This window comes from Podarcis erhardii (genome assembly GCF_964252035.2).
Source record: "Podarcis erhardii genome assembly, chromosome: 8".
NCBI lineage: Eukaryota > Metazoa > Chordata > Lepidosauria > Squamata > Lacertidae > Podarcis > Podarcis erhardii.
This window is the reverse complement of record NC_138499.1, coordinates 39,162,258-39,183,434: the sequence shown is the minus strand read 5'-3', so window position 1 is coordinate 39,183,434 and position 21,177 is coordinate 39,162,258. Positions and strand designations below refer to the sequence as shown.

General features: G+C 44.8%; 2 long non-coding RNA genes across 2 annotated transcripts in view; one reads left to right on the top strand and one right to left on the bottom strand.

Moving 5' to 3' along the window:
* The window catches only part of LOC309349122, a 128,562-nt gene extending 122,176 nt beyond the window's left edge, over positions 1-6,386 (top strand). Inside the window, exon 3 of the long non-coding RNA XR_014159734.1 lies at positions 5,894-6,386. This is a non-coding gene — a long non-coding RNA (uncharacterized lncRNA). The remainder of the gene's footprint in view (positions 1-5,893) is intronic.
* The window catches only part of LOC309349078, a 41,208-nt gene extending 34,338 nt beyond the window's left edge, over positions 1-6,870 (bottom strand). The window contains exon 1 of the long non-coding RNA XR_014159673.1: positions 6,687-6,870. This is a non-coding gene — a long non-coding RNA (uncharacterized lncRNA). The remainder of the gene's footprint in view (positions 1-6,686) is intronic.
* Positions 6,871-21,177: the final 14,307 nt, after the last annotated feature.

Genomic DNA, 21,177 nt, shown 5'->3' with positions numbered 1-21,177 from the left:
CTGGTGTGTTCACAACAACACCACTCCCCTATAATCCTCCTCCTCCTCCTGCTCCCCCTCCTCCTGAGGCTCCCTGTCTGTGTTTTCCCACCAGTCATTCTCACTCTCTTCTTCCTCCTCTTGAGAGTTCCCTACTATGCTGCCCTTCAGCCTCACTTTTGCCATCTTCTTCCACTGCCTTCTCCTCCTCCCTCCACCCTTCTGGGTTTCGGCTTGCTGAGGCACCTGCGGTGGAATTCTACCTGTAACCTAGGGGCATGCACATTTTTGGAATCCTCTAAAGAATTTTCCTCATTCCCATAACCTTTCCAAGAATTTCCCTCATTCCCATAAACTTTCCAAGATACTCAATATTGCAATCTCCTTCCCCTCCAGCCAGAGTCCAGCAACTGTGGCACTTCATATTCCTTTTCACCTTCCACAATGATTGGTTGTGTGGGGGGGGGGTGCCTCCTTGGGCGCTTGATACGGGTGTGCAGGGTTCATGGGTGACAATAAGGACCTATGGAATATAGAGTGTATCTTCATGGAGGTGGGCAAACAAAGCCTGAATGATACATGGATAATTTGTTCCACTCCTTCAAATGGCCCCACGGTCTGAAGGTCCAACTTCTGGCACCATCCTTTTGTAGACAGTCACACTTGGTCCCCCACCCTTATCTCCTTGCCTTGTTTTCTATGCTTATCCACCTCCCTCTTATATGCGTCTTTCACCTGTTCCAACTGCTCTCGTAGAGCCGCCAATTCCTCTGCCAGATGTTCCGCAGCTGGGACTGACATGTTGTCTTCCTGTCCTGGAAAGGCGTGGGGTGACTTCCCAGGCTGGCAAAGAAGGGAGACTGTTGTGTAGATGGGTCTACAGCACTGTAAACACTGCTAGAGCCAGCTTGTTGACCCAATCATCCTGTTGATAGTTCACATAACACCTCAGATAATGTTGCAAGGTCGCGTTCGTCCTTTCCGACTTTCCATTGGTCTGTGGGTGGCTCGCTGAAACTGGGAGGTAAACTGTGTTCCTCTGTCTGAGATGACCCTTAGAGCAATCTATGCAGCTTAAACACATGCTCCACGAAAAGTTGAGCCGTCTCCTGTGCCGAGGGCAACTTCTTACAGGGCACAAAATGCGGCATCTTTGAGAACAAGTCCACCACCACCCATATCACCGTATGCTTCTGTGACTCAGGCAGGTCGGTGATAAGGTCCATAGCTATTGCCTCCCATGGTCCTTGAGATGTAGGAAGTGGTTGGAGTAGTGCTGCAGGCACTTCGCGGGGTCTCTTTGCCCGTTGACATCTCACACGCCTTCACATACTCTTTCATTTCCTCCTTCACCTTTGGTCACCAAAACGGTCTCATCACTCAGAATAAGGTTTTGTACTGCCCAAAATGCCCTGCAATGGGGCTGTCATGATACAGCTTCAAAACCTTGGCATGGAGCTCCTCCTCTGAGACATATAACGCTGTTCCCTTATACAACAATCCACCTCTTTCAGCAAAGCCTTCTGCAGCACTATCCCATCTCTGTATTGCCTCTATGTTCTCCCTTGCAAACCCATCCTCAGCAGTTTGCTTCTGGAAGTCGAGCATCAGCTGCTGAGACCACTGCTATCTGTAGCCGGTCTGAGGATGTGCCTCAGCACTAGGGTAGCCTCTTCCAGATACTCCGGTTTCCGTGAAAGAGCATCTGTTTTTTGGTTCTGAGGGCCCACCACATACTGCACTCTGAAGTTGAATCTGGCAAAGAAATGTGCCCACCTTATCTGCCTCTGGTTAAGACACCAAGCCGTCTGCCAGTGTTCTAGATTACGGTGATTGGTGTGCACCTCCACTTTATGTTGTGCCCCCTCCAGGAAGTGTCACCATGTCTCCAGAGTGTCCCATGTAGCAAACAATTCCTTCTCCCAGATGGTGTAGTTCTGCTCTGACAGAGTCAGCTTATGCATGACTAAATGGTACAAAAGGTGGTGTTCCACTCATTTTCTTCTCTTATCCTTATCACGTTATAGGCCCCCCTCAAATCAAGCTTTGTGAAGATCTTTGCTGACCTCAACCACTCCAGCAGGGGGTAGCGATTGGGCACCGTCACCTGGTTCAGCCTCCTGTAATCATAGCAGAGGCGCAGCTCAGAGTTGTTCCTCTTCTTCACGATAAGCACAGGTGCACTCCAAGGAGCCTTAGAACGATGGATAAAGCCATGCGCCAAATTCTTCTTTAGAAATTCCTTCAGCTTGGCAAACTGCTTCTGACATGGAATAAAGACAACTAATGGGCAGCTGGGCCCCTGGCAGCAATTCGATTTTGCAGTCATAAGGCCTATGGGGTGGTAATCTATCAGCTTCCTTCTCACAGAACACATCTTGATAGGCCTTGTAGGGAGGGGGTAATTGTCCTTCGTTCCCCGTGAGGGCTCCTAGGGCCTCTGCCCCTCCAACCTCTGCCCTCTCTGGCCCCCTTCCACCTAGGCAGTGTAGGCGGCAATAGGCTGAGGCAAAGGTTATGGATTTCTGCCCCCAAGCGATCACAGGATTGTGCCGGGATAGCCACGTCATTCCCAGCACCACAGGGTGAGTTGCCAACCTTGTGACGTGGAATGCGATTGTCTCTCTGTGGCTCGGCAACCCCAGGCCTACCGGCATCATAGCCTCAGATACACGTGCAGCTAGCAAGGGCCACCCATCAATGGTCTGTACGTCTAGCAGGGGCTCCAACCTCTGCATGGCCATATGCAGCCTCTCCACAAAGTCCAAGTCTATAAAATCTGAAGACGCTCCTGAATCTATGAGTGTGCACACTTGCTCACTGCCCCCATCCGGAAACTAGCGTGGCGTACACTGTCAGTCCCCCAAACACTTGAGATTTTCCTCTTGGGGATGGTAACAATGGAGGTCCCAAAAAACAAAAGAGTTTACTACATTATGCCAGTACTGCAGCTAGAACCTTATTGACACAAAGGTGGAGAACAAGTGTAGTACTCACTAAGGAAGAATGGTAGTGTAAAATAGAATCATAGAATCATAGAATCATAGAGTTGGAAGAGACCACAAGGGCCATCGAGTACAACCCCCTGCCAAGCAGGAAACACCATCAGAGCACTCCTGACATATGGTTGTCAAGCCTCTGCTTAAAGACCTCCAAAGAAGGAGACTCCACCACACTCCTTGGCAGCAAATTCCACTGTCGAACAGCTCTTACTGTCAGGAAGTTCTTCCTAATGTTTAGGTGGAATCTTTTTTCTTGTAGTTTGGAACCATTGCTCCGTGTCCGCTTCTCTGGAGCAGCAGAAAACAACCTTTCTCCCTCCTCTATGTGACATCCTTTTATATATTTGAACATGGCTATCACCCCTTAACCTCCTCTTCTCCAGGCTAAACATGCCCAGCTCCCTTAGCCGTTCTTCATAAGGCATCGTTTCCAGGCCTTTGACCATTTTGGTTGCCCTCCTCTGGACACGTTCCAGTTTGTCAGTGTCCTTCTTGAACTGTGGTGCCCAGAACTGGACACAGTACTCCAGGTGAGGTCTGACCAGAGCAGAATACAGTGGCACTATTACTTCCCTTGATCTAGATGCAATACTCCTGTTGATGCAGCCCAGAATTGCATTGGCTTTTTTAGCTGCCGCGTCACACTGTTGGCTCATGTCAAGTTTGTGGTCAACCAAGACTCCTAGATCCTTTTCACATGTACTGCTCTCAAGCCAGGTGTTACCCATCTTGTATTTGTGCCTCTCATTTTTTTTGCCCAAGTGCAATACTTTACATTTCTCCCTATTAAAATTCATCTTGTTTGTTTTGGCCCAGTTCTCTAATCTGTCAATGTCGTTTTGAAGTGTGATCCTGTCCTCTGGGGTGTTAGCCACCCCTCCCAGTTTGGTGTCATCTGCAAATTTGATCAGGATGCCCTTGAGTCCATCATCCAAGTCGTTGATAAAGATGTTGAATAAGACGGGGCCCAAGACAGAACCCTGTGGCACCCCACTAGTCACTCTTCTCCAGGATGAAGAGGAACCATTGATGAGCACCCTTTGGGTTTGGTCAGTCAGCCAGTTACAAATCCACTGAGTGGTAGCATAGTCAAGACCGCATTTTACCAGCTTCTTTACAAGAATATCATGGGGCACCTTGTCAAATGCCTTGCTGAAATCAAGGTAGGCTACATCCACTGCGTTCCCTTCATCTACCAGGCTTGTAATTCTGTCAAAAAACGAAATCAGGTTAGTCTGACATGACTTATTTTTCAGAAATCCATGCTGACTATTGGTGATCACAGTATTCCTTTCTAGGTGCTCACAGACTGTTTGCTTAATGATCTGCTCCAGAATCTTCCCTGGTATTGATGTCAGACTGACTGGGCGGTAATTATTTGGGTCCTCTCTTTTCCCCTTTTTGAAAATAGGGACAACATTTGCCCTCCTCCAGTCTGCCGGGACTTCGCCTGTTCTCCAGGAATTCTCGAAGATGACTGCCAGTGGTTCTGAGATCACATCTGCCAGTTCTTTTAATACTCTTGGATGCAGTTCATCTGGCCCTGGAGACTTGAATACATCTAAACTAGCCAAGTATTCTTGTACTATCTCCTTAGTTATTCTGGGCTGTGTTTCCTCTGCTGAATCATTTGCTCCAAATTCTTCAGGTCGGGCATTGTTTTCTTTATCGGAGAAGACTGAGGCAAAGAAGGCATTGAGGAGTTCAGCCCTTTCTGTGTCCCCTGTTTGCATTTCACCATCTTCTCCTCTAAGTGATCCCACTGTTTCTTTGTTCTTCCTTTTGCTACGAACATACCCATAAAAGCCTTTTTTGTTGGAATATACTGAACTGGCTAGCCTGATGAACAGCATAAGAGAAAATGGAGATAAGGAATATAAGTAGGAATGGATAAGGTTTATTAACTATTTCAAGACAAATACATAGCTTAGCAGGCCTCGTGTAAATCCAGCAGAGTTGAAATAGATAGAGTATTTAGTTGATACCAAATTGGATGATTAAAAAGATGTGGATTATGTGGAGTAGTAGAAAAGTAAAAGGAACCAGGAAAAGTGTGGAAGGGAAGCATATGGTATATGTATACATGCTGTATTTGGTATGAAGCTTTAAGTGGGACAGGGGGGTGGGAGGGAAAGGGAGGGGGTTAAATATGCTCTCTGTTATTGTTTTAGAAAATGCATTTTTTAAAAATTATTTTAAAGCCCACTCTAGACCTAACAGAATGCAAAAACTATAGACTGGTCACTGACACCTCTTTTTTGCCAAAGGAGATGGAAAGGGTGATTGTGAAGCAACTGTAGGCATTTCTGGATGAAAATGATTTTCTAGATTCATTAAATTCTAGGTTCAGACCTGAATTCAGAACTGAATCAGCCTTGGTCGCTTTGATGGATTACCTTCATCATAAAATGAACCAACTGCAAGGCCAGGTTCCCACTTGAGCACTGTGCTCCGGGTGTTGGTTGGTAACTTGAGGCTTCATTTCTGTAATGTCTTCTGTGTGGAACTGCCCTTGGGCCTGATGAAGAAATACCAGCAGGTGTAGAATAGGTGGCTAGATTTCTGATGGAGGCATCTGACCGAGATTATGTGACACCCTGGGGCAATTTGGCCAAGCAACCCTTGCTGACTGAAGTATTGTTTCCCCTCACACAAAAATTTCCTTGCACCTTTAAAGAAACAAGAAGACAACATCATTGGAAGAAGGTATTAACATTTATTTCTCAAAAAACATGAAAGTGATAAGAAAGTAGCCAAGACACAGAAGCCCACCAACCCTTGCAAAGGCCAACTAGGTAAAGGTTCTTTTAGGCACATTGCTGTAGGGGGGAAAAAGGGCACCTGTTTTTTAAGGGACCGGGGTGCACGAAATCAGTGCTAGCTGGTGCCTGTTGGGATGGGTAGTGCAGAAGGCAGGAATGCCAACAGGAAGGAAACCCAGAGCCACTGATTCTAGTGATGCCCCCAGTCCTTGTCCATGCTGAGTACTACAATGGCAACAGAAACTGAGGAGGAGGAAACTGCCAGGCAGTGGCACCCCCATGTCATAAGTGTGAAGGCAGCAGAAAGGGTCTGGCAGAGGGCAGATTGCCGTTTTATCAGCTTTAATTGCACAGCCTGAATTTGCCTCATCCACCCTAATGCGACAGCTCCTACTGGCCAAATGGTCTATCTCAACACACCTGAATGCCTAGAACTAGTGGCTTTGTATAGGGAAGCAACTGAGAAAATGAGAGCTTGCAAAAGGACTAGAGAAGGATCATGTTTAATTTATCTTTTTATCTTTTGCCTTTCCTTCCTTTCCTTGGAACAGCCTATTGAGGAGAAGCCAGTTGTTTCTCCAATATGTAGGTAAGATGCTAGTGAAGGGAACAGAAAGAATATGGGAAATAACTGCTTCAAAACTGTACAAGGGGGATGAATCATTCCTGGTATTTGACTTGGTTGCTTTAAACCAGCATCAAAGTACTTATCATGATGCAGCAGATGAGCGAGGAAGATAGTGGCAAGATGGATGTGATCCAAACATATTGATGGAGCCAGTCCTTCTTGTCTGCGTATACTGTGCTGACCTCATTCCCAACTTGCCTTTCCCTCTCTACCTCCAGCTACTGCTATCATTCATCATTGTGCCATACAGTGGCATGTAAGAAAATGTGTTCTGCAGTTGCTGTGCCTCCTTAATGGCTTGGGAAACACCCACACCTCCAACTAAGCTGGTGTGATTTTGAATTGGGGTGACACACCCCACTAAGGTGATATCCACCCTGGATTGTGGAAACTCTCACTATGTGGGCAGTGAGAACTTCAATCAATGATGCTATCAGGGTGACAAGAATGGAGCCACTGCTGAATGAATGCCACATAAAAATTGCAACAAGTGTGATTGATTTCCCCATGACTGCTTACTTGGATATTTTCTGTAGATATTTCTGCAGATTCCATTATTCTAGCATCATTATTTTAGTAAAAGGAACCAGTCACTTTGAGGAATTTTGTCAAAAAGCAGGATATAAATCTAAATAAATTAAACCGCGTAAAGACTAGGAAGCATACTGCGACTAAACTTGCACCAAATTATTATTGCCGTGGCGCAATCTACATCCATGGCACTTTGCAAATGACTCTAATTGTCAGGCCTGAGGAATCTCTCCCTCCCTTCCTGATGTTTTCAAGGAGCCAGGAGAAAACAAGAAGGCTTTTAAGTATGATTTATTCAGTCACTGCTGTAACACAAAGAATTCCAGTCTTTACACCATCATGGAATTATTCATTCTGACTCCTCCTCATTTCCCCTCCCCCAGCATCCTCCTCCTACGGAAGCTTTCCATTGCCAAACATTGTTGCGTATGCCAGCAGCGTAGCGTGGGTTGTCAGCACCCGGGGCAAGGCAAGTAATTTGCGCCTCCTAACCCGGGGCAAGGCAAGTCATTTGCGCCCCCTGACCGGGGGCAAGGCAAGTCATTTGCGCCCCTAACCTGCCGCCGCTGCCAGCTTCTTCTTGCAGCTGCCTGGGCTGGGGTATTTACGGTAAGGTAGCCATGACGGTGGCGGCGGGTCCGTATCAGGTGATCTGAGGCGAGTTGCCACTGGCACTGCTGCCCAAACGACGCCGCTTGCCCGGAGGAGGGCAGAGAGGCGAGGAAAATGCAACATGGCCCAGCCGCTGGTGCACCCTCCGCAGCCCTGACGCATGGGGACCACGGCAAGTGCTGAGAGCCGCTGCCTGCCAGACGCCTTCAGGGCGGACGCGCACACAGCTCGTCGGTTCTGCGAGACATGGTGCTTTGCTACAGCCTGCGCCCGAGGCTCTTCGGCGAGTGCGCCCCCCCAGATGTTGTGGCCGGTGAGGCTGGCCCCCCCTGCACCCCCCACGCTACGCCACTGGCGTACGCTGTTCTGGTACCCTCAGCGACCGCTGCATCCTAGGAGATGGAGGATCTCCCATCTCTGCCTGGTTTTCTCCCTCATAGTTTGGCTGCAATTCAAAGCTGTCTCTCTCCCCCTGTCAGCTCCAGGAGAAGGGGGGGGGGAGAGAGATTCCTCTCATCTGTCTGCTTCTTCATTCTAGTCCCTGACACCAATACTGTCAGGCATCTATAATAACATTCCCCAACACACCCAATGATTTCCAGATCGAAAGCTTGGGTCTTTGTTCACATCATCTTCAGGAACAAATGCCCAACAAATTCTTAAATCCTGATCAGCCTACTCTGGTATTCATAATTGAGGCTATGGCAGAAAGAAATCAGCTAAGATGGAAACTTGAGTCTTTCAGGAGCTAAAAGAGAAAGGTGTGGGTGTGGGTGCAAGTGTAAGCCTGGTTGCTCCAGCAACTCTGGGCAGCTAAGAACATAATTAAAACCCAGCAACACATCATCAATTAAAAGCTTCCTGATACAGGATTGCATTCAGATGTCTTCAGAAATTTGTGTAGTTGTTTATCTATTTGACATCAGATGAGAGGGTGTTCCACAGGGCGGGAGCCACTCCCAACTACGAAGGCAGCTTGCCTGATTCCTTGTAACATCACGTCTTGCAGTGAGGGAACCACCAGAATGCCCTCAGAACTGGATCTTAGTTCACGGGCTGAATGATGAGGGTGGAGACACTCCTCAGGTATACAGTGGCAGGGCCATTTAGGGTTTTAAAGGTTAACACCAACACCAAAACTTTGAATTGTGCTCAGAAATGTACAGGGAGCCAATATAGATCTTCCAGGCTGGGGGTTATATGGTGCCAGCGGCCGCTCCTTATCACCAGTCTAGCTACCAGAATCAACACAGAATTAACCTGTGCATCCATGGACAGATGTGAGTTCAAAATGACCCTAGGGTTGTGCACCTGATCCTGATTATTCAATACCTTCTGAATAATCCTATTATTCAATACGTGGCAGCACGGCTTAGAATCATAGAATCATACTTGCAAAAATGTACAAAACATGCAATAAGTGTTGGAAATGTAAAGGAAAAGAGGGAACGTTCTATCATATGTGGTGGGAATGTAAGAAAGTGAGGAACTTTTGGGAAGCAATATATAATGAATTGAAAAAGATGTTAAAATATACTTTTGTTAAGAAACCAGAAGCTTTTCTTTTAGGAATTGCAGGAAAAGAAATAAGAAGAAAAGACTGTAAATTATTCCAGTATGCAGTAACTGCAGGAAGATTTTTATTGGCCCAGAAATGGAAACAAGAGGAAATACCAACGATTCAAGAATGGAGAATGAAATTGACGGACTATGTGGAACTGGATAAATTGACTGGGAAAATAAGATACGCTCGAAACCAAAAGTTCATTGAAGATTGGGGAAAATTTGTAGATTATCTGAAAAATGTATGTGATGTGCAAACAAAGCTGGTGGGGTTTCAAGAAGCACTGTAAAAGCTTGAGAGGTACAGTGGTGCCCTGCAAGATGAATGCCTCGCAAGACGGAAAACTCGCTAGACGAAAGAGTTTTCCGTTTTGGAGGTGCTTCGCAAAACGAATTTCCTATGGGCTTGCTTCGCAAGACGAAAATGTATTGCGAGTTCCTGCAGTTTTTTCCCCTTCCCCCCTTTTTCTAAGCCGCTAATCCGCTTCTCCGCTTCTCCGATAAGCCGCTAAAAGCCGCTAAACTGCTAATAGCGCTAAGCCGCTAAGCCGTCAATGCGCTTGCTTCGCAAGACGAAAAAACCACTAAACGAAGAGACTCGCGGAACGGATTCCTTTCGTCTTGCGAGGCACCACTGTATTGTCAAAATAAATATAAAAGGGAGGGAAGATAAATGGCAATGCAATTAAAGGAATGTGTATTGAAGAGTAATTACGGGTGATTACCAGAGAAGCTGAAGGAAGTCTAAAAAGAGTAATTTGTTAAAATTTGTTAAGATTTGGAAAATAATTGTATGATTGGAAAATTAATAAAAAATTTATTATAAAAAATAGAATCATAGAATCATAGAGTTGGAAGGGCCATCGAGTCCAACCCCCTGCCAAGCAGGAAACACCATCAGAGCACTCCTGACATATGGTTGTCAAGTCTCTGCTTAAAGGTCTCCAAAGAAGGAGACTCCACCACACTCCTTGGCAGCAAATTCCACTGTCAAACAGCTCTTACTGTCGGGAAGTTCTTCCTAATGTTTAGGTGGAATCTTCTTTCTTGTAGTTTGGATCCATTGCTCCATGACCACTTCTCTGGAGCAGCAGAAAACAACCTTTCTCCCTCCTCTATGTGACATCCTTTTATATATTTGAACATGGCTATCATATCACCCCTTAACCTCCTCTTCTCCAGGCTAAACACGCCCAGCTCCCTTAGCCGTTCCTCATAAGGCATCGTTTCCAGGCCTTTGACCATTTTGGTTGCCCTCCTCTGGACACGTTCCAGTTTGTCAGTGTCCTTCTTGAACTGTGGTGCCTAGAACTGGACACAGTACTCCAGGTGAGGTCTGACCAGAGCAGAATGTTGTTGTTGTTGTTTAGTCGTTTAGTCGTGTCCAACTCTTCGTGACCCCATGGACCAGAGAATACCAGGCACCTCTGTCCTCCACTGCCTCCCGCAGTTTGGTCAAACTCATGCTGGTAACCTCGAAAACACTATTCAACCATCTTGTCCTCTGTCTCCCCCTTCTCCTTGTGCCCTCCATCTTTCCCAACATCAGGGTCTTCTCCAGGGAGTCTTCTCTTCTCATGAGGTGGCCAAAGTACTGGAGCCTCAGCTTCACAATCTGTCCTTCCAGTGAGCACTCAGGGCTGATTTCCTTAAGAATGGAGAGGTTTGACCTTCTTGCAGTCCATGGGACTCTCAATAGTCTCCTCCAGCACCATAATTCAAAAGCATCAATTCTTCGGCGATCAGCCTTCTTTATGGTCCAGCTCTCACTTCCATACATCACTACTGGGAAAACTATAGCTTTAACTATAAGGACCTTTGTTGACAAGGTTCTCTGCTTCTCAAGATGCTGTCTAGGCCTGTCATTGCCCTTCTCCCAAGAAGCAGGCGTCTTTTAATTTCGTGGCTGCTGTCACCATCTGCAGTGATCATGGAGCCAAAGAAAGTAAAATCTCTCACTGCCTCCATTTCTTCCCCTTCTATTTGCCAGGAGGTGATGGGACCAGTGGCCATGATCTTCGTTTTTTTGATGTTGAGCTTCAGACCATATTTTGCGCTCTCCACTTTCACCCTCATTAAAAGGTTATTTAATTCCTCCTCACTTTCTGCCATCAAGGTTGTGTCATCTGCGTATCTGAGGTTGTTGATATTTCTTCCGGAAATCTTAATTCCGGCTAGGGATTCATCCAGCCCAGCCTTTCACATGATGAATTCTGCATATAAGTTAAATAAGCAGGGAGACAAAATACAGCCTTGTCGTACTCCTTTCCCAATTTTGAATCAATCAGTTGTTCCATATCCAGTTCTAACTGTAGCTTCTTGTCCCACATAGAGATTTCTCAGGAGACAGATGAGGTGATCAGGCACTCCCATTTCTTTAAGAACTTGCCATAGTTTGCCGTGGTCGACATAGTCAAAGGCTTTTGCATAGTCAATGAAGCAGAAGTAGATGTCTTTCTGCAACTCTCTAGCTTTCTCCATAATCCAGCGCATGTTTGCAATTTGGTCTCTGGTTCCTCAGCCTCTTCCAAATTCCTGCTTGCACTTCTGGGAGTTCTCAGTCCACATACTGCTTGAGCCTTCCTTGTAGAATTTTAAGCATAACCTTGCTAGCGTGTGAAATGAGTGCAATTGTGCGGTAGTTGGAGCATTCTTTGGCACTGCCCTTCTTTGGGATTGGGATGTAGACTGATCTTCTCCAATCCTCTGGCCACCGCTGAGTTTTCCAAACTTGCTGGCATATTGAGTGTGGCACCTTAACAGCATCATCTTTTAAAATTTTAAATAGTTCAGCTGGAATGCCATCACTTCCACTGGCCTTGTTATTTGCTGTGCTTTCTAAGGCCCATTTGACTTCACTCTCCAGGATGTCTGGCTCAAGGTCAGCAACCACACTACCTAGCGTGTTCGAGCCATCCATATCTTTCTGGTATAATTCCTCTTTGTATTCTTGCCACCTCTTCTTGATGTCTTCTGCTTCTGTTAGGTCCTTTCCACTTTTGTCCTTTATTATGGTAATCTTTGTACGAAATGTTCCTTCCTTTTTTTTTTTTTAATGATATTTTTTTAGATTTTAACAAGAAAAAAGTTACAGAACAATAAACAAAAAAACACGAGAAAAATACAAAAACCAAAATTTAACATAAAAAAAGAAAAAGAAAAAGAAAAAATAAAGATCCCTCTTTTCAGTTTCTTATCGTTCATTTACTTATTTTCCTGACTTCCTCTCACCTCCCTTTTTTGTATTCCATTTAAAAGTTGGTTCAGTAAATTCATACCCTCTTAATTTACCCTTAATTGTTTATCCTCATATGTTATAACTTAAGATTTTCATCTAATATCAATCCATTCTTGCAAATTCTTATTTTACCTTATTACTAGAACCACTTCATTTCATTTCAACATCATTAACATTTGAAAATTTTACAGTTTAATTTACCATTAATTTCTTTAACCTTATCCTACCTTCAAAACATTAAAATTTCGAAATTTAAACCATATTTAAACTTGACTCCTTCAAACCTTTCTGCTAAAGCCAATTAATTCCTTTCCAGCGCATTTTAGTATTTCATTAGTATTACACTAATTCCAAAATTAAAATGATATATAAAAGAGAAATTCTCATTCTGGTTTTATTCAACGTCCCTTCTTCCTGGTTTCGGATAATGTCAGTCCTTACACCATTGTATCCTGTCCATCAATCGGGTGTTCTAATATCTGAGGCTCTCAGATATTAGAAGGGGCTCTCCCTTCTATGCCCCCTCTGCAGGCTTTCTTGTTCCTGTTTATACTTGCACACATCCTTGTCCCTTGTTGGATTCTTGCATATTTTCTTGCATATTTTCTTCCATTTCTCCTTGGGGGGTGAATCTCCGGGGAGTTCCATACAGTAATATTCTCCATTTTCTTTTATCAGGTTGTCCCATTCCCCGGTAATCCACTCCCCAATGTTTAATTTATAATCCAAAAGGTAGTTGTTCCAAAAATAATCATCAACTTGTTTCACAGTCCCACCAGAGCTAAAGGCTTCCTTAACTCCAAAGTCTTGCAAATGTTCTCCAAGTTCAGTCTTCCAATGTTGCAACTTTTGATCATGCGGGATTTTGAGTCTCTGTATCTTTTGAGGTGCAATCACAACCTCTTCCATCTTCTTCTGCCCTTGAACTTGCCTTGTTAAACCAGTTTCCTGAATTGGTTGTTGTAAGATTTCTTTAACTTCGTTTCCTGTTAGTTCATCTTTGCTAGCTGCAGCAGATATAAAATCCAACTTTTGGTTCATCAAGGTCACTTTCTCGTCCAACTGCTGCAGCACAGCATTTATTTTGCCAAGGGCAGCAAGTAAGACTTCCTCCCTATTCATTTCTGTCAAGGTCAAATAGCTGGTCCCACGGTCTGATTTTCACAGCTGTTATATCTTCCCTGTGAATTGCAACAAACACGCTGGCTAGCTCCCTCTAGGGGATACAATTACTACCGTATTTTTCCCTCTATAACACGCAGATTTTTTCTCCTAAAAAGGAAGGGGAAATGTCTGTGCATGTTATAGAGCGAATGTGTGGTCCCTGGAGCCGAAAAATCAGGCAAAAATCAGGCAAAAAATCAAATCGCGGCGCTGCACGGAGAAGCGAAACCTGAAAAGAGGAAGTGGCTGCTTTCCTGCATTCTGCCTCAGGGTCTTACTGCCCACCCTCCTCTGTTTCGTTGCTGTGTTTGCTGAAACGGAACAAAGAGCAGGGAAAGCCCCTCCCCTCCAGGCAAGCTCCGGTGCTGCTGGGGGAGAGGGAGAGAGAGGGGGGAAGGGAGAGAGAGAGGGGGGAGGGGGAGGGAGAGAGAGAGAGAGAGAGAGAGAGAGAGAGAGAGAGAGAGAGAGATGGCTGGCTGGCTTGGGTGGGGAAAAACTTTTGCCTTTCTTTCCTCCAACCGGTTAAATCCCTCTCCTGCATTCTTAGCCAGCTGCTTCTCTGCACACCCCTCTAATGTCCCTTCTTTGTTTTTCCTTCGCTCCCCACTTAAAATGTGGTTACAAAGCATAGATCCACATGGATCCTCAGAATCTTTGCATTGGGTCACCCCAAATTCACCATCAGATCACATAGCATGTCCATGGCTACAGCCTGCACCAAAAAAATCACGCACCCACTGTTGCCTGGGGCTGCAATGGTGCAAAAATGTGGTTACAAAGCATGGATCCACAGGGATTCTCAGGATCTTTGCATTGGGCCACCCCAAATTCACCATCCGATCACATAGCATGTCCATGGCTACAGCCTGCACCAAAAAAATCACGCACCCACTGTTGCCTGGGGCTGCAATGGTGCAAAAACGTGGTTACAAAGCATGGATCCACAGGAATTCTCAGGATTTTTGCATTGGGTCACCCCAAATTCACCATCAGATCACATGTCTGTGGCCACAGCATGAAGCCCAAAAATGATACATCCACTGTTTCATTCAGAATGTTTTTTCCCTTGTTTTCCTCCTCTAAAAACGATGTGCGTGTTATGGTCAGGTGCGTGTTATAGAGCGAAAAATACGGTATTTAACGTCCATCTTTAAAGTGTATCCAACAAAGGGAAATTTACTTTCAATTTTCAAATACTTTGTTTCCTTTCAATATAATGCAAACAAGTAGAAAGCAGCATTAGAATTATTTTATTTCTCTTTTGGTTCTATCTGTCAATAGTTTTTCCGTTTTCAATTAATAGGCATCACCGACAATTTCTGTCCTGACATTCCGTCCCCAGGTTTGGGACGATGGAAGCTTGTATTCTTTCACTCTCTCTGCAGGATTAAAAGGTCAAAATTTCTTCCCCCCTTTTCTCCTGCTGTCAAGAGGGGTTTTGATGGTTATAGATGCAGGAAATTTCAATCTTAAGATCAATTTTCCCAGCTTTTTAGCTTGTAAGATCTTTGCTTCAGTCTATTTACAAAAAGCGGAAGGCGGACTTCCTGTTTACACCTTCCCGCTTCGGTGCCAAATTCAAGTTTGTTCCTTTGGTCAAAGGGGCGATTCCTTTGATCTCCCGAACTTTCAATTGTCCTACTCACGGGTTGTTGTTTAAGAGCCGAATTGTCACAGGAAAGAGGACAGCGCTCTCCGACATCAGCTGTGCAGCTTCGCTCCGCAGAAGTAGCGATTGACTCTCAGCACCACGCCAGCACCCCGTCTCGCTCCAGAGCCCTTTACAAGGTGCCCACAGTCGCAGGCTTCACCCACCTGCGGTTTTTGAGAGGGTCCCCGCTTCACTGCAGCGGTAGGACCCGATTTCTGCGGGGCTTTCTCCCTCTAGGTTAGAGGGAATCCGCCATTGTCGGTGGCGCCGCCTCCGGAAGTCCCGTACGAAATGTTCCTTTCATATCTCAAATTTTCTTCAACAGATCTCTGGTTCTTCCCATTCTGTTGTTTCCCTCTATTTCTTTGCATTGTTCGTTTAAGAAGGCCTTCTGGTCTCTCCTTGTTATTTTGTGGAAATCTGCATTCAATTTCCTGTATCTTTCACTATCTCCCTCGCATTTTGCTTGCCTTCTCTCTCCAGCTATTTGTAAGGCCTCGTTGGACAGCCACTTTGCTTTCTTGCATTTCCTTTTCATTGGGATGGTTTTCATTGCTGCTTCCTGTATAATGTTGCGAGCATCCATCCATAGTTCTTCAGGCACTCTGTCCACCAAATCTAGATCCTTAAACCTGTTCCTCACTTCCCCTGTGTATTCATAAGGGATATGATTTAGATTGTATCTTACCGGCCCAGTGGTTTTTCCTACTTTCTCCAGTTTAAGCTTGAATTTTGCTATAAGAAGCTGATGATCTGAGTCACAGCCAGCTCCAGGTCTTGTTTTTGCTGACTGTATAGAGCTTCTCCATCTTTGGCTGCAGAGAATATAATCAATCTGAATTCAATGCTGCCCATCTGGTGATGTCCATGTGTAGAGTCGTCTCTTGTGTTGTTGGAAAAGCATGTTTATGCTGACCAGCTTGTTCTCTTGACAGAACTCTATTAGCCTTTGCCCTGCTTCATTTTGATCTCCAAGGCCAAACTTGCCAGTTGTTCCGTTTATTTTTGATTCCCTACTTTAGCATTCCAATCCCCTATAATGAGAAGAACATCTTTCTTTGGTGTCATTTCTAGAAGGTGTTGTAAGTCTTCATAGAACTGGTCAATTTCAGTTTCTTCAGCACCAATAGTTGGTGCATAAACTTGGATTACTGTGATGTTAAAAGGTCTGCCTTGGATTCGTATCGAGACCATTCCATCATTTTTGAGATTGCATCCCAGTACAGCTTTTGCCACTCTTTTGTTGACTATGAGAGCCACTCCATTTCTTTTACGGGATTCATGCCCACAGTAGTAGATATGATGGTCATCCGAACTGAATTCGCCCATTCCTGTCCATTTTAGTTCACTGATGCCCAGGATGTCAACATTTATTCTTGCCATCTCATTTTTGACCACATCCAACTTACCCAGGTTCAAGGTTCTTACATTCCAGGTTCCTATGCAATATTTTTCTTTACAGCATTAGACTTTCCTTTTGCTTCCAGGCATATCTGCAACTGAGCGACATTTTGGCTTTGGCCCAGCCGCTTCATCAGCTCTGAATCTACTTGTACTTGTCCTCCGCTCTTCCTCAGTAGCATGTTGGACGCCTTCTGACCTGCGGGGCTCATCTTCCAGCGTTATAACTTTTATATGCCTGTTGTCTTTGTCCATGGAGTTTTCTTGGTAGGGATACTGGAGTAGCTTGCCGGTTCCTGCTCCAGGTGGATCACGTTTGGTCAAAACTCTCCACTATGACCTGTCCATCTTGGGTGCCCTGCACGGCATAGTTCATAGCTTCTCTGAGTTATTCAAGCCCCTTTGCCACGGCATGGCAGTGATCCATGAAGGGGTGGCTTAGAACATAATCAAAACACAGCAACACATCATCAATTAAAAGCTTCCTGATACAGGGTTGCATTCAGATGTCTTCAGAAAGTTGTGTAGTTGTTTATCTATTTGACATCAGATGAGAGGGTGTTCCACAGGGTGGGAGCCACTCCCAACTACGAAGGCAGCCTGCCTAGTTCCCTGTAACATCACTTCTTGCATTGAGGGAACCGCCAGAAGGCCCTCAGAACTGGACCTTAGTTCGTGGGCTGAATGATGAGGGTGGAGACCCTCAGGTATACAGTGGCAGGGCCATTTAGGGCTTTAAAGATCAACACCAACACCAATACTTTGAATTGTGCTCAGAAATGTACAGGGAGCCAATATAGATCTTCCAGGCTGGGTGTTATATGGCGGCCACTCCTTATCACCAATCTAGCTACCAGAATTAACCTGTGCATCCATGGACAGATGTGAGTTCAAAATGACCCCAAGGTTGTGCACCTGATCCTGATTATTCAATACCTTCTGAATAATTCTATTATTCAATACATGGCAGCACGGCTTAGGTTTGCAAAGTTGCGTCTGGCAGCACGGCTTAGGTTTGCAAAGTTGTATCTGAAAAAACCACAAGACTTCTGGAACAATGAGACCAAAGTGGAGATGTCTTGCCTTAATGCACAGCACCACCTTTGACGAAAACCAAACAGCATATCAGCACAAGCAGCTTGGGGTGGTGATTTGGGCTTGTTTTGTAGGCACAGGAGCTGGGAATCTTGTAGTCAATGAGTCAACCACGAAGTCCTCTGTATACCAAAGTATTCTAGAGTCAAATGTGAGGCAGTTTGCCCGACAGCTGTAGCTTGGCCAAAATTGGGTCATGCTGTTAACAGGACAAGGATCCCAAGCATACCCAGAAATCTATCACAGAATGGCTGGAAAAGAACAGAATCAATGACCTAGTCAAAGTCCAGACCTCAGACCAATTGAAATGCTGCACAAGACCTTGAGATAGATGTGCATAAACAGATGCCAGCAAACTTCAATGAACTGAAGTGAATGAATGAACTTTATTACGGTCACAGACCAGGATAAAAAGAAAAAGAAAACAAAAAACAAAAACAACATATAAATAAAATAGCCGTTAGGATATTTTTTTAACTGATAAATGTTGGAGCAGATAAGGACAAAGAAACAAGCATAGGATAAAACATCTGAATAAAATACAAGATTAAACACAGATAATGGATGGATAAAAACTGATAATTAAAACAGATAAGAACTAAAAACAAATAAAAACATGCGGTTAAAACAACTGTAAGAGCGTAAGATCTAAAAGACTTGCAGTTAAAACAACTATAAGAGGCTGCAGAGTAGAAGCCTCTGAAATGGAGGACACTCACAACATTAGAAACTGATTTGCAAATATGGTTAAAACAGAAAATTAAAACAATGTACAACAATAAATTTAGAACCAATGTGCAACAATAAACTATCCGAGGGAGTTGACTCAGAGTCACCCATGGAACCGAGTTTGGGGATTTTCATGCCGGACTATTTTGAGTTGGGCCTACAGATTTGTACACAGAATCTGGCGACCATCCAGGTCTTCTTCTGATCTTTGCCTAACAGCAAAAGGTCAATTTTTTGCTTTTGCGGGAGGTCGGCGAGCCTCACCAGAAGAGGATCAATGAACTTACTACATGCCTCTTCGTAAAAGGGGCATTTAAAGAACAAGTGTTCTGGGCTTCCTATCTCTCCCAATGGACAGGTGCAAAGTCTCTGAGCATAGGGTACTTTTCTAAAGCCTTCATCCAGGACCGGTGAGGGAAGAGCCACGCTTCTGGTGAGTGTAAAGGCCCTTCTTGCATTTCTAGATACGAGAAAGAAGAGATATGCTGCCGGTGCGGCTATATCTCTCTCGATTTCTCCAATTTTATAGTTGGGGCACCTTGCGCAGTCCTGTTGTCTCTCGGTGTCTAATATTCTTTGCCTGACCGTGGCTTTTGCCTGGCCCAAGCCCAGACTTAGAAGGGCTTGAGGGGCAAAACCCAGTTTCTGGAGGGTGTTCAGAACTGCAGTCTGCCAGCCTGACTGGAATTGGTCGCAGAGGATGAGTGGGGCTATCCCTCGGGGGAGCAGATTCAATGTCAGCCATTTGTAGATTGATGTTAAGCAGATGCTAGCCTCCACTCTCATCATCCTTGTTTCCAATCTCACCCATGCGTTTGAGACACATCTGGGGACTTGGAGGAGAGCTCTAAGAAGTCTAGATTGAACTCCCTCAAGTGGGGAGAAAGCAGAGGAAGGCGGACCCAAAAAGGAACCATACAGGAGTTGTGCCAAAGTTTTGGCCTTGTATAATTTTAGAGCTGTGGGGACGAAGGAGCCCCCTTGTGCTCTGAAGAATTTAAGAATACAATTTGTGTTTTTTTCCGCTGAACTCCCGATGGAGTTTATGTGTAGTTTGTTGGTTCCTGAGGCCTGTACCACCATTCCTAGATACTTGTAGTTTGTGACTTGTTCTAATTTATGGCCTTGGAGTTCCCAGCTTCTAAGCTTTGGCTTTTTCCCAAAAGCGAGTATATTGGTCTTTTGATAGTTGATTTTGAGACATTCAGATTCACAGTATGCTGCAAGCTTTCTTAGTGCTCTTTTGAGTCCAGTGGGGGTTCTAGATAGAATTACCACATCATCGGCGTATAGCAGGACCGAAATATGCCAATTTGCAAGCTTTGGCGGGTGGAGTTCTGAGTCATTGAGTGCAGATACTAAGTTATTTAGATAGAAATTAAATAGTAGGGGGACCAATAGGCACCCTTGCCTGACACTTTTGAAGGTTTTAATAGGGTCCGTTAGGTGTCCTAGGCGGCTGCACCTGACTCTAAGAGCCATGTTTGCATGCAGTGCCTGAATTAAGAGCAGGAGCCTTCTATCTATATTGGTACCCTGTAGTCTGTCCCAGAGTCTGGTTCTGGAGACTGTATCAAAGGCTGCTTTTAGGTCAACGAAGGCAGCGTACAGTGAGGCCTGCCCTCCTGATTTGTATTTGTCGATGAGATGTTGTAGGGTTAGGCAGTGATCTGTCATGGACCTTCCGGGTCTGAAGCCTTCTTGTTCTATTGCCAGGATATCTTCATTCTCTAGCCATTCTGTAAATTTATTAAGGAGGTGCTTTGCGTAGAGTTTACTGATCACACTTAATAGGCTAATCGGCCTATTCGCTGGGTCCCCTCTGTTGCCCTTTTTATAGATTGGAACTATTATGTCTGTTCCCCATTCCCTTGGGATGCGGCCAGTGTCATCTATGTAAGTGAAGAGGGTGGCTAAGAAAGGTGCCCACCAATACACCTGTGCTTTTATCATTTCTGGTGTGATGCCGTCTGAGCCTGGGGCTTTGGCCGTTTTCAGTTGGTTTATATATGATTTCAGAACTGAAGTGATGTGAGAGACTGATAAAGTCCTACAGAAAATGATAGCTTCTTATTGTTGCTAAATGTGGTTCTACAAGCTATTTAATAATAAGATGTACTTAGTTTTTCACACATGGCTTTTCCATATTGTCTTTATTTCTGTTAATAAATGGCACGGTGTAATGTGTCATGTGTTGCTGTTCATCTGAGGGTGTGTGTGTGTATAATCACATTTTTAAATGTGGAACTGTTCCCAATGTAGTAAACATTCATATAGATTTGTTTTGGGATGCCTCATAGGAATCCTAGAATAATAGAGTTGGGGTGAACCACAAGGGTCATCTATGCCAACCCGCTTGAAGCCAATCACTCCTTTTCGAGAGCAGATGGGCCTCATGCCTTCCTCCACAGACATCCTATTGGGAGAAAGCCAGCTAATGGGTGCTAGACGAACAGGCCTCTGAGTTCCTGGGCCCTTGACCAGGACCTGCCAGCCACAGCTGCTTTGTTGACCCCTTGGGATAACTCTGTGTACCTACAGAGGTCTGCAGCCCACAGGTTCAAACCAAGTGAAAGCTTATCTCTATAAACATAAAAGAGATGTGAATAAAAGAGACATTACTCTTTCACTTGTAATATTATTTCATGTTTCAGTTAAGCACTCGCCTTCCCATTATAAAAGGGGCATTTTGGGAGTATTGCAGGATAGGGCAAGAAAGCACTCGTATGTCTTTGAAAACCTAGGACCTTATGAACACACAGCAGGTGCTGAGTTACTGAGCTAGGGTCCCTTCCAGATAATTAATAAACAATACAGCACAA